At 47.7% G+C, this 23,441-nt stretch overlaps 2 long non-coding RNA genes across 2 annotated transcripts; both read right to left on the bottom strand.

The window, feature by feature from the left end:
- Positions 1–14,774: 14,774 nt before the first annotated feature.
- LOC140255984 (uncharacterized) lies at positions 14,775–19,142 on the bottom strand. Its single transcript, XR_011904626.1, has 3 exons — positions 19,026–19,142; positions 15,837–15,860; positions 14,775–14,930 (listed from the first exon to the last, which is right to left on the bottom strand). It is a non-coding gene; the product is annotated as an uncharacterized lncRNA (long non-coding RNA).
- A 35-nt stretch (positions 19,143–19,177) lies between these two features.
- LOC140255978 (uncharacterized) lies at positions 19,178–23,116 on the bottom strand. The gene is made up of 3 exons (XR_011904625.1): positions 23,046–23,116; positions 22,822–22,905; positions 19,178–19,302 (listed from the first exon to the last, which is right to left on the bottom strand). It is a non-coding gene; the product is annotated as an uncharacterized lncRNA (long non-coding RNA).
- Positions 23,117–23,441: the final 325 nt, after the last annotated feature.

The raw sequence follows: 23,441 nt of genomic DNA on the forward strand, positions 1-23,441 counted from the left end.
TTCTCCCTCTGGATTACAAAGTTGTTTTTGGTTTGTTGTTTTTTTTTCCCTCCATGATAGATGCAGAAAAACTGCATTTTGTTCCCTCTCTATTATCCGGGCTTTCTATTTGCTGTTAGGACTGTTTATGAGTTTTAATGGCCATTCTTTTTCTCTGCGCAACAGGAGCGCTGCTGTATTCCGAGCAGTTCCACAGCCCAGCAGAGATCCTGCTCCCAGAGCTGTGCCCACACAGAGACTGCTGCTGTCTCAGCTCATTTACCCCACTCTTGTTGTCCAGAGCCCTTCCCTACAACACTGCTGATAAAACTAGGTCTAAAAACCTTCTCATTTTGCCCCAAACCGATGTTACATAAAGCTGATTGCACATTCAGAAGTGAGACTCAGATTCACCTCCTGGTCCTATTTAAGCCTATGCACAAGCTGCCCAGAGAGCTGTGGGTGCCCCATCCCCAGAGGTGCTCAAGGCCAGGCTGGGCAGGCCCTGGGCAGCCTGAGCTGGGGGGCACAGCCAGCCCACGGCATGGGTTGGGGCTGGGTGGACTCTAAGGTTTCCTCCAACCGCAGCCATTCTATGTGCCTACAAAATGATTCCATGACCCCAGCACAGCCTGTAGCAGGGCTCAGCCCCATAGAGACTTGCTCTGCTGGCTTCAAGGACAGACATAGCAGGCGCCTGCCTGCCCCCAGGAAAAGCTTGGGCCGCTATAAAGCAAGTTGGCTAAAGTAAAATATTTGTTCTCAATTTCCTGTTAAAATTGGCAGGAACAATGATTTTTTTTTTTTCCCCTTTGCAGTATTTTATTAGGAGATAGGGAGTTAATGGGAAAGCCCAGCAAAACATAATCTGCCTCTCCTAGCAAACAGGACAAGTCCAGGGCCACATTTCCTTCTCAAAGCTTGAACAAGGACATAACCCTCAGCACTACCCTTGGACACTGCTGAGAAACCTCTGATTCTGTGGCTGGAGGCACAGCTTCACAGCCAGCAGGTTCGTTAGCAACAACCCCCTCAGAAATACCTTGAGCAATGGCATTTGGGGGAAATTAACTACCTCTGGCAAGGGCGGCCACAGCGCTAAGGTCACCACGTAAGCTGGTTTGCCCGGTGCTGCTCCAGTCTTTGCCAAGCAGACTTGCAGCCAGTCTTTCAGAAAGCAGTGTAAACGCAGCCCTGAAGTGGCAGGCACAGGTAAAACACAGCGGCTTAGTTTCTACTTGGAAAAAAAACTAGAGTGAAATACCTTCGTGCTGCCCTGACAGAACTGGTGAGTTATTTCTTTTCCCTACTTTCCTTTAAAGCACTAGGATAGCATTAAAGCAGGAATTTGCATCAGTGGCCTGAGTGCAACAATAGGCACTGCAGACTTCCCCACTTAGACTTGGTTGTAAACCAAGTGCTTTATATGAAATATTACAGAGTGATTCATCGCAGGGTAATTAGGCTTTAATCCAACTGCAGATTTATCCACTCAGATTAAACCTGCCCTGGTTGCTGAAGACCTCCTAATAACAGAGGCGCTGGTGTTTTATTCTGATTTAGAGCATTTAAGTCTCATATCAAGCTATTAACATGAATTTAAGATTGCTTTATAACATAGGGAAGCAATATAAAGCTATCAGAATTCATTTCCAGATGTGGACTCCTCAGTACAGAAGAAGCATGGACCTGTTGGAGCACATCCAGAGAAGGGCCACAAAAATGATTGAGGGAATGGAATGCCTCCCCATGAACACAGGCTGAGAGAGCTGGGGCTGTGCAGCATGGAGAAGAGAAGGCTCCAGGGAGACCTGAAAGCAGCCTTTCAGTACCCAGAGGAGGCTACGAGAAAGAAGGGGACAGACTCTTTAGCAGGGTCTGCGATGATAGGACAAAAGGAAATGGTTTCAAACCAAAAGAGGGGAGATTCATATTGGATATAAGAAAGAAGTTTCTTATAGTAAGGGTAGTAAGGCACTGGCACAGGTCGCCCTTAGAGGTGGTGGGTGTCCCATCCCTGGAGACACTCAAGGTCAGGCTGGACGGGGCTCTAAGCACCTGATGGAGCTGTGGGTATCCCTGCTCACTGTGAGCAGTTGGATCAGATGGTCCTTAAGGGTCCCTTCCAACTCAAACTATTCTGACTTTCAATTGAGTAACATGAAGACTGTAGTACTTGCCATGCCACCACCTTAGTGGTGTTCAGAACTGCACACCCACCAGCACGCAGTTCATCTCAGAGAAAACAAGAGTTTTCTGCTTTTGATTACACCCAAGCACATTCCCTTCCCCAGGCCTTTTGTCTTGTAGAGGAGGACTATTTGCAGTAGGAGAGAGGACAGTGAGGCTCTGCATCTCCAAAGATGTCTGTTAATGAGCCACCATCTTCGTTTCAACATACAGAGGGCGAGCACAGTGAATACACAGCCCTTCTAGCAAGCAGTGTTGTGAGCAGGAAAGCTCAGAGAGCACCAGAGGAGCAAAAAGGGAGACCCTCTAAGGAACCAGGACTCACTTGGGAAATAAGCACCCAGCCCTCTGGCAGCCTAGGGGCTGCCCAACATTATTATGCACACAGAAGAAATCCTGCTACCTGCAGCCTTCTGCTCACAGCTGGGGACAGCAGCCAGCTTAGCACACAGCAGGGCAGCACAGCACTGGGCTCCCTCCTGAACTTCCAGCTGGCACAACCCAAGCCAACATAGAGCAGCGTGTCCCTGCAGGCAGACTGGCTGTGCCCTGTGGTGCCTGCGGGCTCAGCTCTCACAGACAGGATTTCTTTTCTTTTTAAATCTTGAATGAGTTTGCCCCAAACCAATCACCAACACAGTGGAAAGTTTCATGCTGTGCAAAAAAGTTCCTTCCCGTAAAGCAAACACGTAGGGATGGAAAGTTTTCATCCAAATGGCAGAGTGAGAAAGCAGGGCTGCACAGCTGCACCAGGAAAGAAATCCCTGCAAAGTGCTGTGCCCACAGTGCAAGGGAGAGGAAACAGTTATACGACAAGCAAACAAACGTGGTGGACAGAGATCACCCTGTTAGAGTCCCAGTTACAGTTTTCACCCTGCATGCAGTCCAAAGGGCCAGTCTTAGTCTGCATGACCTGCATGGGATGATAACATACCTTCATTTGAAAGGACCCCCTTTTTAAGTCCACCCACTTTGTGTATTTAATGGCTTCAAAGACACTGGTGCTAACAGGCTAAACCCTACCTAGGGAGAAAGATAACCATCGCTGTGCACCAAAGCTTGCAGTAAAGTCAATATTGACTGAGCTGCCCTGGTGCATCCTGCCTCACCAGCACTCCCAGGTGTGCAGGGTTCCCCTCTGGAACCACTCAGGTGGGGATGGATGGGGATTAAACAACAGGAGCTGCAGAGTGTGTAGGACGGGGGCAGGGACAGCAGCATGGGCTTTCTTGGCTCCTCAGACACAAGTGATTCTGTCAGCTACCAACATCAAGGATAAACTGAGTGCAAACTGCAAACCTCCTAAAAAGAAGCTGCTCCGAGTGCAGCCCAGAATGATAAATGCTGAAAGGAAAAGCCAGTTCAAAGAGAAATACTGATCCTCCCACAGGGAATAAACACCCTCGGGGGAGAGAGAGATGGAGATAAAGATCAGAAACAATTAAAGAGCAATGGTTATTGAACACTCTACCCTGGTGATTAGGGCTCCTGATTTGGCTTATCAGGACTGGGATGGGTGCCATGAATACACCCAAGCTGTGGATGAAATGCAGAGGGCTCTGTCCAAATGCAGCTTGTCTGCAAATGGAAGTGCTGGTGCTGTTAGCACTACAGGCTGCTCCAAAGGGGGAACCTGCGGTGCGAATTTCATGGTTAACATCTGCCTCCATCCTTTAGTTCTGCCTTCAGGATGAAGACGTGAGAAGTGAGTTTGCTCAGGCAGAGCCATTTCCGAGTACACCGTGGAGAACAGGATTTGTGATGAGATCTGTTTGCAGGCTGGACTCGATGCTTAACCAGCCAGATTAATAAATGCCAGAAGGAGGAAACAACAGGTAAGTTAAACAGAGGTGAAAAACATCTCTCCGCATTGCTAGTTAGCAAACGTTTACAAGATTTCTCTGCCTTTTAGATGATTTTCCCCACCTCTTATTTAGCATTGTTTCAGTCCAGCTGCTGGCAGCATCACTCCAGTACAAAGATGCCGGGGTTTCCCATGCTGGCAGCTCATGTAGGATCACAGTCACTTCCTCCCCTCACCACTTCCTGGCGGAAACGAGAGGTGGGATGGGTGCCAGCTGGCACAGCCCTTCCTTCAGCCGGATTATCTACTGAGGGATGACTGACTGGAAAGCAGCATTTATTTGGTGGGAAAGGATTACTTTTGTATCTATTGCTTGTTGAATTCCCTGCGCATTGAATACGCACACACTCCCTGCCATCACAGTGCTGCCTGCAGCACAGAGCATAAGGGTTTCATCTCACTGCTCATCAGGTGAGAGTGATGCAGGCAAATAATGACTTGATCCTTATACACATAACAACTCTTTATTTTGTTGCAAGTCTCTCTGTACAAAGTGCTAGCAATAATGAGAGGTTACAATCAGAACACCTAGTATTCAAAACTGGAGCAGGCTGGTTATTTTGGATTGGACACGCAAGCCAAGGATGATGATTTCTTTGGCCAAACGAAGGCGAACCTTGGAAACACTTCAAATGGGCCTTTTTATGGGTTTCAAACTCACTTTAGACAAATATTTGGTAACGACTTCAGAACTGACCACGCCAATAAGCTCATACACTACAAACTGCAACAGAAGAGCCAATACAAAAGGACTGCAAGCACTGCAGTCAGCCGACACGCCGACCCGAGCAGCCCTCAAAGCTTAATGCCTTCTCGAGGCCTCTGTCTGGGTGCACAAAAATTCAAGTGCATCCTTTCAACAGTCCCGATCGTTCCCCTCGCCTGTCACTGCCACCACGTGCTGAAAGCTACAGCAGCTTTTCAATGCACGCAGCTCTGAGCCCCGCACAGCTCTGTCATCACACGCTGTTATCACACTGCATGCATCAAGCTGTGGTGACAACAAACCAGGCCTGCCACAGGATGGGAGTGGCACACCGGAAACAATCCAGGAGCCAAGCATCGCACAGACACTGAATGTATTTCACTTATCCAGCCTACAGATACATTTGTACCCCTCCACACCCCGTCCCAGACAACCAGCTCCTTTTCCTTAGACACCTACTTTTTTTTTTTTTTCAGTCTCTCTGTAAAAATATGAAGTCTTCCTTGTGACACGGTAGAAACTAAAGCACGCAGAGCCTGATAGGTTAAGGTTAAGATATATTGGCTTAATCCTGTCAGAACGTTAATGGAGATTATATAGGGACAGGCACTGACCAGGCAGAGGGAGAGAGGTGTAAATAATCCAGAGGAGTGTGGACTTGTTGGCAGGGTGGATTTATGCCCTGTCTTAATAAAGTACCCTTTCATCTCTGGAACCTGGGCTCAAAAGCCAGTCTAGACAGGAATTAATGGGGCTCCTTCTCTGCTTACAGTTCTCAAGGTTTCCCAACACCCCGCATGCTCACGTGCAGCCAGGAAGTGCAGATTTACAGGGCACGCCATGAGCTCAGTTGGCCATGGTTGTTACCTTCTGCAGGGAGCTTTTAAAGTGTGAGCTCTGACCATTCACCCAGGAGGGTCTGCTGCCAGACCAGGGGAGAAAGTCCCTTTCTATAGCCTGTTACTGCTATTACCACCCTAAGACAAAGCCTGGCAATGGGAAGCTTATTGTGAAGGATGGACTAGAGGATGCCAAGGAAACAGTGGCAAGCACCGCTTTGGACCAAGACTGGGTTCTGCCTGGAGATTCTATTTATGCCAATCAACTACTCAAGGCAATACAGCACTAGGAACTGCAGATGCAGAACTGCATCAAATCTCCCACAGCAAATGAAAACAGCTAACTTCTCCGCAGCAAACCTTCCCTTCTGTTTTCTTGTCCCTTCTTTTAAGGGCCCAAAAGCACAGGTGGGGATGGAGCACCCAAAAACCTGTCTCAGTAACAGATCTGAGATGCCACGGAAGTGTGTGTGGGCATGAGAAGCAAGGAGAGCTGTGAGCAAACATGTACACCTCCACTGTGACTTGAAGTATCCAAAGGAAAAGAGATCGTAGGAATATTTGTTAGGGATTGTCTTTTCCTCAGACCCTTAAATCACTATTTCAGAAGGCAGAAACTCCAATCTCCAGCCATGCACAAGGACCCCCGGATGCAGAGACATTCAGCTTCTAATTTTACAGCTGTTTAATTTTCAGCAAGGAAAGACATGGATCAGCAGGACGCACTGCTGGCTATTAGGAAGCCTCTTTATGATGCAAAACTCACATGTTGCCTAAGTACAAGGACTCCAATGAGTTTGGACTCAGCCATAAAGAAAGGGAATCAGAGAACAAATAGGTCTCCAAAGGCACAGCAAGAGGTAAGAATTCCATGGAGGACAAGTGACAGATTCTCTTTGCAATGTATTGGGAATTTGGAGTTTTACCCCAGCAGATCTCTGCTAGAAAGTAAGGCTACTTCAGGACAATGTAATTGGTAATCTCAAACTCCTGAAGAAGGATATATTTAAGTCACTGATGATATCTAAACAATCTTCCCCACAGCGTTCAACTCCGTAAAAAACAATTGCACCCACTGACATTCATCAATGTCAACTGTCCAGGCAAGCCACAAGGCTGAACACCCACGTCCTAACCCCCAAATCTCCTGGGCCTTCTTTGCAAAGCAGGGGTTGTTACTGGAGCTCCAGGCCACAATGCAAGCCAGCTCCTGCCCTGGTGACAAACAACACTTCTTCACTTTGCAGGAGTCAGCAGCAAGATCTTGGGAGAGGAAGGACCCCAGCTCAGCTAACTCAGTTCAGCAGCATACACTGTACAAGAATTTGCCACCTGCTCACCTGTGTCAGCCATCATGAACCGCAGCACAAAGGAGTGCAGGCAGTAATATGTGTGCAGGGTGAACCTTACCTCTCAGAGCTCCCGTCCAAAATCTCTGCTGTACTTCACTCTGCCAAATCCTGCTCCACAATTCAGAAGTTAGCACAGGATCTTCTGGGATCATGTCATGAATAGCCTGGTGGGTTCTGGCTCTGCTTAGCCAGCTCTTGGTTTCCAGCATTGTCCTGCCCAGAGTTGGGTGTTGTGGTATGGGAGCGTTAGAGCCAAGGAGGCAATGAAGGCAGCACAGAGGGAAAATCCCCCACCACACACTCTCCTAACAGCTTTTCTCCTTTTTGCTCACGTGATGATTTTAATCTTCCCCCTACCTGTAAGGAAAGGAAGGCACAGATAATTGGGTGGGAAACAGATGGTGCTTCACATGGAGAAACAAATAAAAAAAAGACTTTACCTGGCCCAGCTCCTGCTTGAATGGGACAGAAGACCACACTACATGCAACTGGCAAGTCTCAGTGTTACCCCACTGCTCAGCAGCCCTTTTTATTCACGCAGAAAGACTGGATGCTGTCTCACCTGCAGCTTTCCTCTACTGGCTGACTGAAGGTATCAGGCCCAAACCCAGAGCCTTTTTTCACCCCACCATCTCAGCTGGTCTTGAGCCCAGGTGGTTGCCGTTAGCACATGAGCACAGGCAGCAGATGGGAAGCTGCCACCTGGCACTGCTGATAGGCATCATCCTGTCCCTCTGCCTGCTCCTTGTGGCTCTGCCACCCACCCAGCAAAGAGCAGAGTTAGTAGTTGCTGGGCTTTTTGGGGAGTAGTCTGAGCTTACAGCCCCGGAGTGCATGGGCAATTTGCACAACTGAGCAAGAGGCTGCCCACCGTGGGGCAAATGGGACTGGCGTGAGCTTTTCTTTTCCTCCCACCTGCACTGTCCCTGCCGGTGCCTTGCAGATGCTAATCACCTCGGAGGAGGCTGCCTCTGTGCTGAGGAACACCTGCAGTGAACTTCTCTGGCTCCCACAGCTCCAAAAAGCATCTGGCAAGGAAGATTTGTGGCTGCACATTCCAGTGGCTGTGAGCATCTGGAGCCCAGCTCCTGTGCTGGACCCAGTTCTGCCAGGCTTTTGCTGTAGGTGTAAGGAAGTCAGGGTAGAAGATTTGGAGCAGAGAGGGACAAACCTTGTGCAGCAGAGGTACCTGCTCTCCTCCGAGTTGGCTGTGAGCAGAAGTCTTCCACCTGTGGGAGGTCCTGCAACAGCCTTAATGCTCTGCGAACCCTGAGCACCGACAGCACTGAACCCTGTCAGACCAAGCAAAGGGAACTGAGAACCAAAGGGGACCAAGGAACAGAGGCATCCCATCTGCTCTACCTTAACAACCCTGTCACAGCCCTGGCACTTCAGTTCAGCACTGCCAAACTGCATTTGAGGATAGGCACCACCCACTCCCTGTTTCATTTATGCTCTCCAGTGAGGGGTGGGTGATCTGGGTACATCCCATGGGCATCACAGAGCTCCTGAGCACAGCAATGTAACACAGAGGGATCCCTGCTCAGGAGAAGGAGCTGCTGGGTTGCCTGGGGATATGCACGTAGTTCATGGAAGTGTTTGATAAAGGAGTGTGGAGCAGCAGATCCACAGTGCAGGGATAGTGGTGGGACCTCCAAAGAGGGAGCTGCCTTCAACCAGCGGAATGGAACCTTTGGTCCAGAAGGAGCAACTACTAAGGGAGCTGGAACCAATGCCAGCTAAAAACTGCTGTTAATTACTGATGCCTGTAATGCTGTAAGTGCTGTGTAAGGCAGGAGGTGCACGCACACAACAAAAGCCTACCGTTCCATTCTGCAGTGATTAAATCGGTGGAAGCTGTGTCCTGTAAGGCAGCATTATGGAAGACAAGGCAAACAAGATTAGCCCACATTGACAAAGCATTTAGCCGTGGCTAAGAAGAGATCCACACCACAGCACCTCTGCACCACACGTTTACACCAGCCCATGAGTCTAATCCCTCATGGCCTGTCAAGCTATTAGGCAAATCTCACTCTCATTTGCCTAATCCAATAGGCCCCAGCATCATAAGAAAGACCCCCTAGGGGGTCTTAACATCCATGTTTGTTAGGCCTCCTATAAGTAAACAATGCTCTGAAAGCCAAACAGCTTCCTCTTCCATTTGCTACATCAACCAGTGCAGCTGGGCAGTGTGCAGCACGAGCATGCCTCTGGGAGGGGACAAATGGTGGCAGCCATGGAGAGGGCTTTGGGAAGAGGTATGGGCAGCCCAGGTGATGCAGAGGGGTTCCCAGCCCAAAAAGCAGACAGATGTGGAGAGGGCACCCTTGGAAAGCATGGAGGCAGGCTGAGGGGCGAGCACCAGTCCTAGATCCCGTCCCATTCTTTTGCTACTGTGTATCCCTAAGGAAGCAGGTTTCTGGGGCCTCAGCAAAGCTGTGGTCCTGGCTGAGGATCCACTTATCCTTCAAAAAGCAGTTCTGTGTGCTGAGACAGCGTATGGAGGAATTCAATGACACTCCTTTGCTCCATATGCACTTCCATGTCAGACATCGTTCTGTCAGACTGCCTCTCTGCTGCCATCTGTCACATGGCAACACGCACCAGGATACTGGTGGGAAGGGTCAGCCTCTACTGTCACACCACCAACATCCACCTGATATTGTGGGCCAACATCATAAAATAGGAGGCAGTACTTTTGGAGCAACCCTTACAAAAAAGGCTATATAAAAGTATATAAAAAAACAGTATAAACATATATTAAAGTAACGAAACTTCCTTTATTTTTTAATGTTTTTCTTATTAAAACATACACAAAAGAGAGCGACGAAACCATAGAACTATTGGGATGTTTGACCTTGTTTCTGTGGAATTGATGCATTGGTCTGGTTTGATAGCAGTGGCTGCAGCTCTTAGTGAGCTCTCAAGGTTATTCATCAGAGATTCCGGATGAAATTTTACTCCTGTTCTTCATCTTTGACAACAGTTGCTCACAAATGCACGTACTGCCAAAAGGCAGTGGCGTGAATGAGGCGCGACTGTGAAGTGAGGGATACCTTTCCCTGGTGAGAGAGGTGTTACATTAAGTCTGGTAAAGAGATACAGTCACGTTTCTGAGTTGAATATCTGATTGTGTGCCCCGGTGGCGCAGCGGTAGAATTCCCGTCTGCAACACCAGGGGGCCCGGGTTCGAATCCCCCCTGTGGAGCAGGGGGTAGAAGTGCCGCTCTGCTACACAGAGGGCTCGAATCCCGGGAGTTGGACTCGATGATCTCTAAGGTCCCTTCCAACTCGCACAATACTATGATACTATGATACTATGATTGCAATTCTACACATTCAACTTGAAAATTTGCAGATAAATGGATCTTGAAACCCCATTCTCAAATTCCTCTATCAAAATAGAAAGCAAGGTGGCTGCAGGACTGGCAAGGCCAAGCTGTGGGGTGGACATGCCTGGACTAAGAGACTTTCATGGTCTTTTATAAACTTTATGATTCTATGCTTCTTTAAGGTGATGGTCAGGAAGATGAAGAAAAGTGAAATCCCCTACCAAGCCCTGATGAAACTGCTGGCACAGGGATGCAGGGAGACAAGGCCCAAGTGGTGAAGATGAAGCTTGACACCATCACCCTCTTAGCTCAGAAAGGGGACTTCTCTCAAACAACTGCACAAATTGTCATCAGTGACATTGTGGAAATGGTGGGAGATGTGCTATGCAGCAAGAGTGCTCAAGAAGCCCTTACAACTATAGCAGAGGTATGCTCACTGCCATGGACTGCAAAGACAGCTATGTTACTGGCCTTCTCTCAGAAGAATTCCAGCATCCAGACCAAGATCTTGGACTGCCTATCAAAGGCCACTGGAGTATGGCTTTGCTGAAATGGACACCAAGCCACTGGTAAATACCCTGAAGATGGCTCTTGGTCACCATTTTGCTGAGGGTTATTTACCTGTACATGGGAGACTCACTCAGAACACTGATGGAGAGTGAAAGGCTGCTCCTTGGTCCTCTGACAGAGGTTGAGTTGGAGGTGGTGCGTAGGCAGATCCCACCAGCTCCCAGCTGTGCCAGCCCCAAGCCAAGCCCAAGTGACAGGACCCAGGAGGACCCAAGGGGTCCCAGGAGGTCATAAGCCATAAACTTCCACCATAAACCTTCATTCAACTCTCAGACCCATTTCTATGGGTGCCTCACCTTTGCCCCTGCCCGCAGGATAGCAATGAGGCTGTGTGCACAGCCTCACAGGCAGCCCTGCCTTCCTTCCTGAGCTCCTTGGCTTTCAGGAGATGGCTGAAGTCACCAGTGAATTGGAGGCTGCTGCAAAGGGCCACGCACTTGTAACAGTGAAGAAGGCTAATGCCAGAATGTCAGACCCATCCTCTGCTGACCCACATTCCAGACATTCTGTAGTCAACAGCACAGACACTTTCCCACTCCAACCACAGCACCTGCAACAACAGGCGTGTCTTCATAGCGATGGCTAAAGAGCCAGCACCCAAAACCAGCAAAGAAGAGAAGCAGAGTTCCAAGGAGCCCCTTGGAGAACAAGGGGTGAAAGACAAGGGTGATGCCAAGCCAAAAAAACAGCTGAAATGCACTCTGAAAGATGGTGGCATCAAACCCACAATTCATTCCCTCATCTGTTGTATTAGCAGTAGTGATCCTGACACCAGCATTAACGCATGGAGAAAATGCTGAGACAGAAGCATAAGGCAGAAGCCACGCCTTTGACACATAAATGAGTTCCTCGTACCCAGCTTACAACCTCTCAAGCTTATCCAACAGCAAAAGCAAAGAGATGAGAAAAGGGGGAAAGGATGAAATCATCCTGCGAGGCAACTGTGTCATCCAGGCCTGGATGCTTCTTTCTGAGACAAAACTGGCTCTGGAGGCCGTGACAGATATGCCTCCATGTCACACACAGCCCACTTACCTTCAGGCAGAAGTTAAGGAAGGCTGCCTAGAGGAGGACCAAGAGAAAGATGAGAAACTCACACAGTCCATCAACACCCTCATGAGAAAGGTCCTGATAAAATCTGGCAAGTCAAGCATCTTCTGTGCCTTGCTCAAGCTTTTCCAAGGCAGCCTGACTGCTGGCAGCAGCCCAGATAAGCTTTCTGACCAGTTTGCCAAATGCATCTGGAGGACCACATGTCTTCTCCCAGGCACCATCAGCACCATTAACCTGGACAAAATCCTGGTGCATGTCCACCCAGTCCTGAAGTCTATCCCAAAGGAGAAACTGGATCATGAACCTTCTAATGATCCATACTGCACATGATGTTATGATGTGAAATATTGACAGCAACATTACAAAACCATGACACTAAGTCAGTACACAAATGAACTCCCAGTGCGGGCCATGAAGACCCTGATGAATACTTCATGTAACCTGAAAGGGCTGAGGGTCTTGGACCAGCTTGGCCTGACTGAGGATGCAGTGGGCTCCAAAGTGGAAGCTTACCTCCAAAAGATTGACAGTCCTACTGCTAATAAAGGGGCAAGAGAGATGGGGGGCCCAGGGAAGCAGGAAGGGTAGCAAAGTGGGTGATGTCTTAGAGAGCATCTTCCATAATATGTGTTCCAAGGTGTCCTGTTTTTTGGGGGGGACAGAGCCAATTTTTCCTTCCTAGTGTCTGGCATAATGCTATGTTTAGGCTTTAGAAGAAAAACAATATTGAAAACATGTGAAAACCATGTTTCTAGCTGTTGCTGAGCAGTGTTGTACAGAGCCAAGGACATTTCAGTTGCTCAGCTTTTTTTATAAAGCTTGTCCTCCTCCCCCTATTCTGGGGATGCACAACAGCAATATCCCCAACAACACCAAGAGCAACTGGTAGGAATAGGAGTGGGACCAGCAGCCAAGGTGGGCGTCTCGTCAGCAGCATGAGCCAGTCCTCCTCCTCACACACACCAACAGGTAGGTAAGAAGCACTAGCCAATAAAGGACAACTCTAACGTGTGTAACAGGGGGTATCTGTGAGCTGGCACTGCTGGCACTCAGGTCCCAGGAGATAGACTGAGTTTCTGATCTATTGTTTTTCAGAAGAGAAAAGAGATATTTCAGCCAATTGCAAAGTGCTAATAAGGACCTGAGTGAGAAAACCACCTGGTGAGCAGGCAGACATGCATTGTTAATTATAATAATTAACAAAAGAAATGCCTGGTCTGATTATTTGCCAATGAGAAAAAATACAACGGATGGATCTCAAAATGTCATCACCTTCTCTGAAAGGCCAAAACGACTTGTTTGCTGCAGACTGTAATTCTCTCTGATGCTGCTGCAGGGTCACAGCAGAACCAAAAAAACATTAACATGCTACCTAGGAGATCACCAAGAGCTTAAACAAACCCAACTCAAGAAAGGACGATGTTTTAGGTTGGGTTCTGCCTCCACAATAGGCAGCATCAGAAGCATTTTACCATCAGTAGCTCTGCACTTAACACCTACTGCAGAGTTGCCAGGTGCAGGATGTCACCCCAGAGCCTTTGTGTCATCAGGCGCTTACTGCACAGCTGACAGGATCACAGCACTCATTCCCTTTTCTTCCAGCTTCAGTGGAGGAATAACAATTTTTAAAGCAGCCCTTCAAGATAAAGATAAAGCTTTATCTGCATATGCTACCACTGCTAGACAACTAAACACTTTGACAGGCTTGCACACCCAAATGTACAAATGCTTTCTTGGAAGACCTCTAAGTATTTTTCTGAATCTGTGATACCTTGGAGATTCAATAGAATGCAGGTATTTTTCTAGTCCTCAGATTTCAGGACACAACCACATCTGCTTTAGAGAAACAGGCTTTCCTCACATTTTAGACAAGGATCCAAACTGTTTCAAGGCTCCTGGGATCTCCCTCTGGGTTGAGAACTTCTCTTATCTCTGTAACATCATTAGCAATGCCCTTGTGGTTTGTTCCACGGACAGGCAAACCCACAGGGAGGATACAGGCAGATTTATAGACGCACAAGGCTTGGCTGCCAACCAGTCTTTTCCTGGCCTTTGTGGATTTGGAAAGTTAAGCTGAAAATATCACACAAAACCGTTTCTTAAGGGGCCTTCCCATACAGCTCGAGAGAGGCTGGGGTCAGCAAGTCCTCGTCACAATTTCTTCCACTTACTCAACAAAGTACACTGGCAAAGGTGGGGCAGAAAGAGCCCACTTCAAGAAGAAACATGGTCAATCAGACAGAGAGGCCCAGTGAAAAGGAGTGTAAGGACAAACATCTCCATGGAAGACTATCCAAGGACCAGTACTGAGAGGCACTGGAGTGACAGAGACCAGCTTGTCTGGCTTTCTGCTGCCTTTCTCTGACCCTCGACAATTTGGAGACAAACAGACAAACAGAGGAGGGAGAAGAGCTCTGCAGAGTTATCACAGGCAGTGTCTTAAGATGCAGGACAGACCTTTTCTGCACTGTCAGTACTATCACCCTTCATGCAGCCAGTCTGGTGCTGTACGGTCTGTAGGAGCCGTGCATGCAATTTCAGAGCTGTGTACAAGCTGGCAAATCCACAGCACCACGGAACACTGGCAGTCAAAACCTGGCTGTCCTGGGCAGGATGGAGGCAGGCTGGGTCCTATGTGCTGCAGCTTGTCTCTCAGAAACAGCATCACCTCCCTGATCTGTGTAACAAGTGGAAAGTAAAAGAGCTCGTCAGTTCCATCACGTGCAGGATAATGTCAAGGAAAAGAGTGAGACCGAAAAGTACTTTTTTAAAGCATAAAAAGACTTCATGACATTTTTTGGCCATTTGGTCACCCAGCCTCTGCCCTCTTCCTGAACTCCAAACAAATATGTACAGCAGATTACCTGCATTCTAGCAGTCCAGAGCAGAGTTCCCTCTGAGGCTGGTGGTGAATGGAGACCTGATCCAGCACTGTAAACCCTTCACATTCACCAGCTGAACCGTTGAAGTTAGGTCTCCTTTGTATGCAATGCAGTTAAGCCAACAGCAAGGATCTTTAAAGATGCAAATCCGTCACGTGTCATTCTAGAAAAGAAAGTCAAGGGAGCTGTGAGGTGCCTGAATCCAGCAGGTTTCAGCAAAAGTCCCATTTGCTAAAAAGGATTTTTGCTATGGACTATGGCCCACCACCCTCAGTCACTCTGCAGCTGAGATCACAGCTAAATCACTTATCTTTACATTTCCATACAAATCTGATTATCCACGAACAGCTAATTGTTTCATAAGTATCACTTGGAAGCTATCCATTTCCAGCACAAGAAATTGCACTATAAAACTGTCTGCCTTCACCATGAGTACATAGGATGAATATTTGGCACTCTTCACTTTTTCAGATTAACTTGCATATTTATTTTGGAAGGAAAAAATTGGACATTTTAAATTCCTTCCCATCAGAATTCCTCATATTTGCTTAACTTACTGAAACTTTTTAATAGACTGCACAGTGTGTGAATATGTTATACGGTGACTGCTGATGAAAGAAACATTCACATCTCCTTTCATGCAAGGGAAAGGCAGAAAAAAATATCAGGATGAGTGTTTGAATCTTTGTTAAGGCAATCAGCAACACTACAGATTAAGTCACCCGCCATGAAGAAAGACTTCAGACCACTAACTGAGGCCGTGGAAACATCAAGACAGGGCTGAAACCCAGTGTTTTGGGTTGTAGTGCACACTTCTCCGAAGAGAAGTTCTAACATGTTTCAATTGCATTTCTTGAAGCTCTGTTCCAAGCAAGGCTGAAAAAAGCCCTAAAAAAAAGACTCTGGTCTTCAGAAAGCAAGGCTGTTTTCCAAAGACAAGGGTCAGTAATAACATTATTGTAAGCTACAACTGAAATTTCACTTTCTATTACCACAAAATGTTTTCCCCCATATAGAACAGGTATCTCCTCGACTTCTCATTCGGTCTCATGGGAATGAAGTTACACACCTTTGCAGAAGGGTATTGCTTTGCCTGTGGGGAAAAAAACAATCAGTGTTTTCTCCCAAGCACGTAACCACAGACATTAGCTAAAGATTTTAAAAACCAAAAACCTACTTTAGCTCAGCCATCAGTTAATGACACAGCTTGTTAACATCTTGGGAGTAACACATACATTAAGAAGACAGCTCTTGGTAGACTGGATCTAAACGTCATATTAGGAACTGAAACCAAGAGTTCCCTTTGTGTTCGCTTTTTATCACTTGAAGAACTGTAGGAAAAAGAATCAACTAAAGTCATGGTCACCTCCGAAGTGCCACTGGAGACTGAGCATGAGGAATGTGTCTTCCCTCTCAGGAGCAAGTTTGGGCCTTTCAGTTGAGGATCGTGTTGTAGATCCTCAAACAAATCACTTATCTCAGTCTACAATTGGATATTAATTAGTGAATGGCTTGGGAAGAAGTTGTAGAGCAATATAAGCAAATGGAGCATCGTGACAAGAAAGCCTTGTGTCAAAATCTAATGCTTCTGGAAATGTAGGCAAAATGGACCTACCCAGTGACTTAAGCAAGGGCTTGAAAGCAAACGGAAGTTGGAAGTACTTCATGCAGGCAGGATTCCTCACTGCTAAAAGACTGAATTTGCACGGGTCTACGTGCCCTCCATTCCTAACAACTGAAGTGAAGGCCGTGGGCAGTCCTCCCTCCCTAGACTGAAGCCTAAAATTGTCAATTAGGAAAACAAATGTAGGTGCTAGACATCTTTTTGTGAGTGTCAGTTCGGCAATCACTTTATTACAAGTAATTTTAGTATTGAACGTAGTGCAATTTAAGTAATTTAGCAAAGTACAATGATGGATTAAAGTGCCTGGAGATCGACATTTATTTCACCTCCCGAAACACAATTATTATGCACTTTACTCAATAATAGTGTCTTATTCCAACTAAAATACACGTTGTGTAATTCTTTAAACCATAGAATCACTGCAATTAGAGGGGGAAATGGTTGATTAGGTCACTGATTCCATCCTGTTGCCAACCCACGATTGCTCCCTGCCGCATATCGGCTAGAGTTTCACCCAAACTCCTTTGCATTTACATGTTTCAGTGACAGTGATATCGATCAAATAAGGGAGCTTTCATCCACAGGTGAAAGATTCAGCCTTTTGCTAGAGAAAATCCTGCGTGTTCACAGCAGGAAACGTCTGAGAGGTTTTCAACTCCTTCCTATGGCAGATGGCTGAAATACTTTCAACCAGAACGTTCTTTGGTGAACTCTTTGCCAAAAAAACTCCAGGTCTTCCACTCAATAGAGAGTGTAAGTCTTGCTTTTAAGCCTGAAATTCCTCTCTTTACCTAATGGCAGCATTTTTAACAACAGAAATACAGAGAAAATAGAAAATCAAGCCTGACTGTCACTCTAGAAAACCTGCTATTTCTGACCTGCCCTGGCAGAGGGGTGTTTGGGATGTGGTTTTAACTCCTCTTTGTAGGGAGCTCAGCTGCAGTCTCACTGCTCTGGAGCCCACAGCCCTTCTCTGCTGCTGGAACTGGGTGTTCCTTGGCACACTGCAGAAGAAGGGAATGGAGCAGATACTGAGCCTGGTGTTTTACTGCAGGTAAAGATATACCTGCCTGCATTTCCCATGGAAACTGCACTGGTGATGCTGGCTTTGTGCCCTCTAAGAGTTCACCCTTGGGTGGTATCCTTGAGAGCAGGTGCAACATATAGAAACAGCATATTTTAACAAATAGAATGTCTTGAGAAAGTAATCTTTGAATGTGAACATGTGAGAGCTGCAGGATAGGAAAATCTGTGCTGTGGAGGTGCACACATCCAAGTAAGGAAAAGACAGAGCAGCAGGGAGCTGCCCGCCCAGCCCACACCACACAGCGTGGCCACCGCACACAAACACAAGTACTCTCTTCAAAGATGCACAACAGCAAAATAAAGCACCAGCTTTCTCCCTGCCGAATTGCAGAGGCTTTGAGATTTTAACCACGGTGCAAACCCCCATGAACCTGGGAACCAGGAAAAATCCCCTGGTGCAACTGCCGGGTGCCGTGCAGCTCCTACCGTGAAATCACAACATTTACTTTGCAGGGCCGTGCCTGTGTCTTGTCAGACACGCAGCCTCCTGCAGCACAGGAACAGGCTCTGTTCCCAGCTCTACCACAGACTTCCCGCATCTGTCTGGAAGAAAAAAAATGCTGAGAAGCACATCTGAAAAAATGTTACACTCTCAGCTTCAGACATTTGATCTAACACCTGGCCCAGCTCTCAGCAGTGCTGGACAGTGCAAACACTGTTGGTCTCGATTGGGGCACTTCTAAAATCCAGCCTTGATGGGTAACAGGGATGAAGGGAACATCTGCTTCTCCACCGTGCTACGCAGGCTTCACACTAAGGCACCTTTTCAGCAGAGCAGCGTGCAAGTCAAACCAGTTAAACCAGTGAACAGTTGGTCTTTGTTCTGCACACATGCCAGAACTTTAAAAACTCTCACAGTTTGGCACCAAAAAGACAGAGACACAAAGCTAGGGACTGCTTTTGGAAATAGGAGCCATAAACTCTTTTACTTGTGTTTTCCCACGTGTCAACAGGAGATGCCAAATCCTGCCTGTTCGAAAAGCACTGAGGGCATCCAGCAGAAGACACAGCAGCAGCCTGCAATGCTTCTTGCCTCATCTCTCTTTAAAAACGTTTCTGAGGTGCTGGCTGGACATTAGGAGTCTCTGCAGTGTCAAGCACAAAATAAAGTACTGCCACATAGCCTATAAAATAAACTACAGCTGATTTTGCTGAATACACTTGCTGCTTATTTGTTTTTAACATTTCATCTGGTATGTTATATTCTACCCTAGACAAAGTGTGAGGAAATAGCTGAACATCAGAGGTATCTTTAGAAGAAGAAAAATACCAAGTTTCATTCCCCTGCCTTGCTGGACTTTTCTCACACAGCTATTCCCGAGGAACTCTGAAGAAGGAATCTGGCTGTGATAGCTTTCACATCTGACAGCCTCCTTGTTGGAACAGCATACCTGTGTTGTGTGCAACACCACCTACTGCAAAGCCAAGCATGCTGCTCCACAGCGATGGTGTGTGCAAAGTGATCACAGGACCTCCAGCTGACAGTACTGCTTTGGGTGTTTCCTATCAACTAAGGGGGCAGAAACATGATGGTTATTCTCCACTTACCAGTCCCAATGCCATGACTGCACCAGTCCCAGGGAGCTGTACCTTCTGTTACCAGAGGCCTGGGAGCAGCATCAATGGGTGACGTCTGCTGCTGTGGGGACAAGAACGACCTCCAAGTTCCTCCTGTTCAGGGTGACTGCAGGCAGCGAGGACACCAAGTGAGCATGACTATTGCTCCCATCTCCCCAGGGAGGCTCAGGCAGAGCGTGTTCCTTGCCGTCACATTCCACCACGTCTGCTGGAACATGCCACAGCCAGGGATCACTCCTCACTGGGGCTTTTTCAAATAAGCAGAGAAAAGTGAAATGTCAAATACAATGGAGTAAGAAAAGAAAAGTGGCATCTTGTGCTCTTCTGGTCTCTCTCATTCCCAGGAGTCTTTAATGCCTTAAAAGAGTGGCGACATTTCTGAAAGCAAACCTTTTTGATAAATGGTGCTGTTATTTATTTTGCAGGAAGCCAAGATTTGTCATGATGCCGTTTTCAAAGTAACACAGCATCTAACAAAGAGAATCATAGGCAATTTACTGCGTGACACTCCATCTGTCTCAGAGGAAGAAAGACCTTGTTTGACCCTCTCAGGATTTGAACCTGTAATTCCACTGAAGCGAGGGCTTTGAAACCCGAAGCTCGGCAGTTTCCTCCCTGAAGATAAGAGTAGGTTTTCCTGCTCCCCATGAATCACCACAACTGTGTGGACTGCTGTGCAATGTGAATTCCCCGCTACACAGGTAATGCCGGCATCTGTACATCCCATCAGCAAAAAGTGACCCGTGCAGCTGCACAGCCACCTAGGACACCATCCCCTCCTGCTGGTGCTCCCAGGCTGGACACTGTGGCTGGGGATGAGAACCTGCACAGGGGGTGGATGCCGTCTTCTCAGTGCTGCAAGCAGATCCACTGCTTACGCCTGAGCTGGGGCACATCAGCATCTGATGGGCAAATGGAATGTTTTTCCCTGCCTACCATTACCAAATATATACATATGTTTTGCTCCATGCTACCTATGCTGGAAAACGCTTATTGATTCACCAGATGCAATACATGTATGAACACAGACAAGCGCAGATGTCACCAGTGCCCATCCCAGATCTGTAGGATTTTAACAGAAGATAAGCACAGAGCTTATTGTGTTTAGCCTGAATCCCCATGTATACCCCAGAGCACTTCTCTGGTCAAATATGCAAGCACAAAGGGAGACAAACACAAAGGACAACCTGCACCGTCACCTTCCCTCCTCCTGGGAGCATGACCCCACAGGTCCAAACATCAGTTCTGATGTAATAGCCAGGCACCATGCTGGTAAGGCCCTAACAGAGACAAGCCTCAGGGTTGCACTATCATTATGAGATAAACATGCTGAATTGCTCAACAGACCCTGTGACGATCCAAAGCTGGAGGGATCTTGCTTTCATTTGCTGTCCTGCTGGATATCACACCCACAACCAGTAAATCTGTGCTGACATGAACTGGTTGCAGCTGCTCAGGGCACGGCAGCTATCCTTGTGGGAGCGACCCTGAGGCAGGCTGCACGCAGGCAGTGTGCTGCCATGGGCTCTGCTGCTCACACCCAGTTCCTCCCCCAGCCTCTGGGAATGACAAATTGGGACAGCAAGCTGAGACCAGAAGGGTTCTCCAGGGCTTCCAGGGAGAGAAACGTGCTGTTCTAGACAATGTTTGCTCCACGTGTTACCCAAATCTGCAACAATCAAATCAGGCTGGTATTCAATTTGCCCTCTCAAACACTCTCCTGCATGAGTCTCTCCTGACACCCAGGAGGGAGATCCTCTGCCCCAGAGGAGGAAAGGTGGTGGCAGAGACTGCTAACCGGACAGTGTGTCGCTGTCTCTTTCCTGCATGCTCAGAGCAGACAGCCAAGGCTACACAGAGGCCAAACACCTTCAGAGGCCAGCTGTTCACCAGGCAGGCACACTGCAGCAGCACCATGCAGGGTGTCTGCCTGAGACGAGGCCACAGGAAGGGGGGGGCAGGGTCCTGGGGTGTTGAGGGGGGAATTCTGGCCAAGTAGCACACTCAGATCAGCTCCACATGCTGCAAAGACCTGCACTGCTGTGTGGAAGCAATTTGCAAAATATAATCATAGAGCAGCTTGCACTACTTCAGCACAGTGATGGATGGAGGAGTACCGAAGCACACAACCTGCTGTGCGTCACCCCTCCTCTCCCTCTGTTAGCACCACTCCTGCACAAGCAGGAGAGCAGCAGCAGGGCAAATGCCTGCATCCCTGACCACATTTGCTGGGTGTCAGAGGGAGCAGCTCCAAGATACCAGTGCCTGCCCAGGGCTGGGCTTCCAGTGCTGCTGCCTGCAGCAGAGCCAAACCAGGGCATGCTGGCTATTGACAAGGCTTTAGCAGCAGGAAGAATTAGCAGAGAAGCTTTCATGGCCTTGGATCTTAATGAGATTCATTTCCAAAAAAGCCCAGGGTCTCATTGCAGAAAGGGATCACCTGAGGACTTTGAAAGGAAAAGAAGATGTACTTCATTAGCACTACAAGAGCAGAGCTCAGCAGGAAAGGAGAAGGGAGAGTTGAGGCCAGGCCACGCACATGCCAGGGTAGCACTTTGTTCCATCTGCAGTAGGGACATTTGAGCACACTGGATCGCAGGTTAAAGGAATACGCACTACTGCACAGTCTTCTATAAGCCAGTCAGATGCCACTTAAAGGTCACACCAAAACTGGCCTCCCTGTGATCCCTTGGGAGTGAAACAGGATTTGTGGCTATAGTAAAAAGTACCAGAATTGCTGTTTAGGCTACACGTAGCCTGGAATCTGGTTTCAGGGGCTTTGCAGAGACATTCCATGCCACTTCCAAGGACTTGTTAAAAAATACTTAATACCAGTAGAATTCTGTGGTATTTTTTTCCAGCTAGTCCTGCAGGCTACCATGGGGAAATTCACTAGCAGGATTTCTGTAGGACTCTGACTCACATAGGAACTTTTATTGCTGCTTTTAAATATATGACTGCCTTTTGGCTGCTGGCAGAAAAGTTATTAAATGTTTTACCAGACGAGGCCAGAAGCTCTTTATAAAAACATCTTGGCCTGGCATAAAGCATATGTCTCTACTTATCTCTGTAGCACGTGCTCAAAGCTTTCACATGTCCCCTGGCAGTGGAAGAAGCCTGGGACCTTCGTTTTTCTAGGCAGTGGATAAAAAGACCATCCAGCATCCCATGCTCATGTGAGTAAACCTTCTGGTATGTAAATGGTCCTTCTGTAATAAGTAAGATATATCAAATTTGCAGGACTGAATAGGATGGGGCCCAAGTATGGACTCTAGGTTACGGTTCACATGCACAGCTCTATGACCTGACATTGTCAGGATCTGTCCCCTGACACACTCAGCCCTTACCTCAAGATGTCAGACTGAGTGAGGAGCTCTTACTCTTCCAAGCAGTCCTGTTAATGCCATTGGATTGGGTGACATATTTAGGACTGCATGACACCATGTTTCTTCGATCAGAGCCCTTTCCCCTCCATCACTGTTTCTCTCCATTCATCTTCCTCACACAAATTAAGATAAAACAAAGAAAAAGCATCCCACAAACCACAGCGAAGATTAACTCCTTCCCAGTGCCCCGTGGAAGAAAACAGGAACAAAATCATTTCCTCTTTCACAACGGCAAACCAGGATGTTCTGCTAAAGGGGCTGTTCATTAGAAATAAATTTGTCAGTACTTCATTGCTCTGCTCCCTGACCATCTGACCATTTTACCCTGGGACACAGCGATTAAAGGTGGTGGGTTATCACTAACAGTGCCTGCTGCTTACCTGCTTCTCTGAGCTTCAGGAGAACAACAAATACAGCTTGAACTTCTCTGCATCCTTCCACAAGCAGCCTACACCAGAATGCACCTGCAGAAGTGATAAATGTAAGAGGGTAAGTGGGAGGAGAGAGGATTTGTGCATCAGCGGCAGAGCAGTCTGGAAGCAGCCCCATTCTTACTGCATGGGGAGCTCCCTTGGGGCAGCCTGGAGCACTTTGCTGGGATTACCTCTAGCTGGACTGGCTATCAGCTCTGAGGGCTGACAGATTTGCTGGGGATCTCAGGCTCAAACATCCAGCCTGTGCTGTGCTCCTTCCTGCTCTGGTAGGAAAGCTGGCAGGGAATAGCTTGGAGCAAGCTCAGGGTCATCCCTGCAGGCAACTCTCACGTGCTATACAGCTGTCAGTGAGGCCAAATGGATACAGTGCAAGGCAGGTTCAGACCTAGCCTCAGATCCATACTGTTTCAATGCAAACTATCTGATTTCTGACATTTTAGTAGCTTCTGTCTGGGTGCAGACAGCAGGATTGAACCCTGCTGAGCTGGAGATGCAGAATGACCGCTGGAAGAATAAAACATGCTCAGCAGTGCTCTCCTGCGTGCAAGCCCTCCCTGCTCCCAGCC

This window comes from Excalfactoria chinensis, chromosome 9 (assembly GCF_039878825.1).
Source record: "Excalfactoria chinensis isolate bCotChi1 chromosome 9, bCotChi1.hap2, whole genome shotgun sequence".
Taxonomy (NCBI): Eukaryota; Metazoa; Chordata; class Aves; order Galliformes; family Phasianidae; genus Excalfactoria; species Excalfactoria chinensis.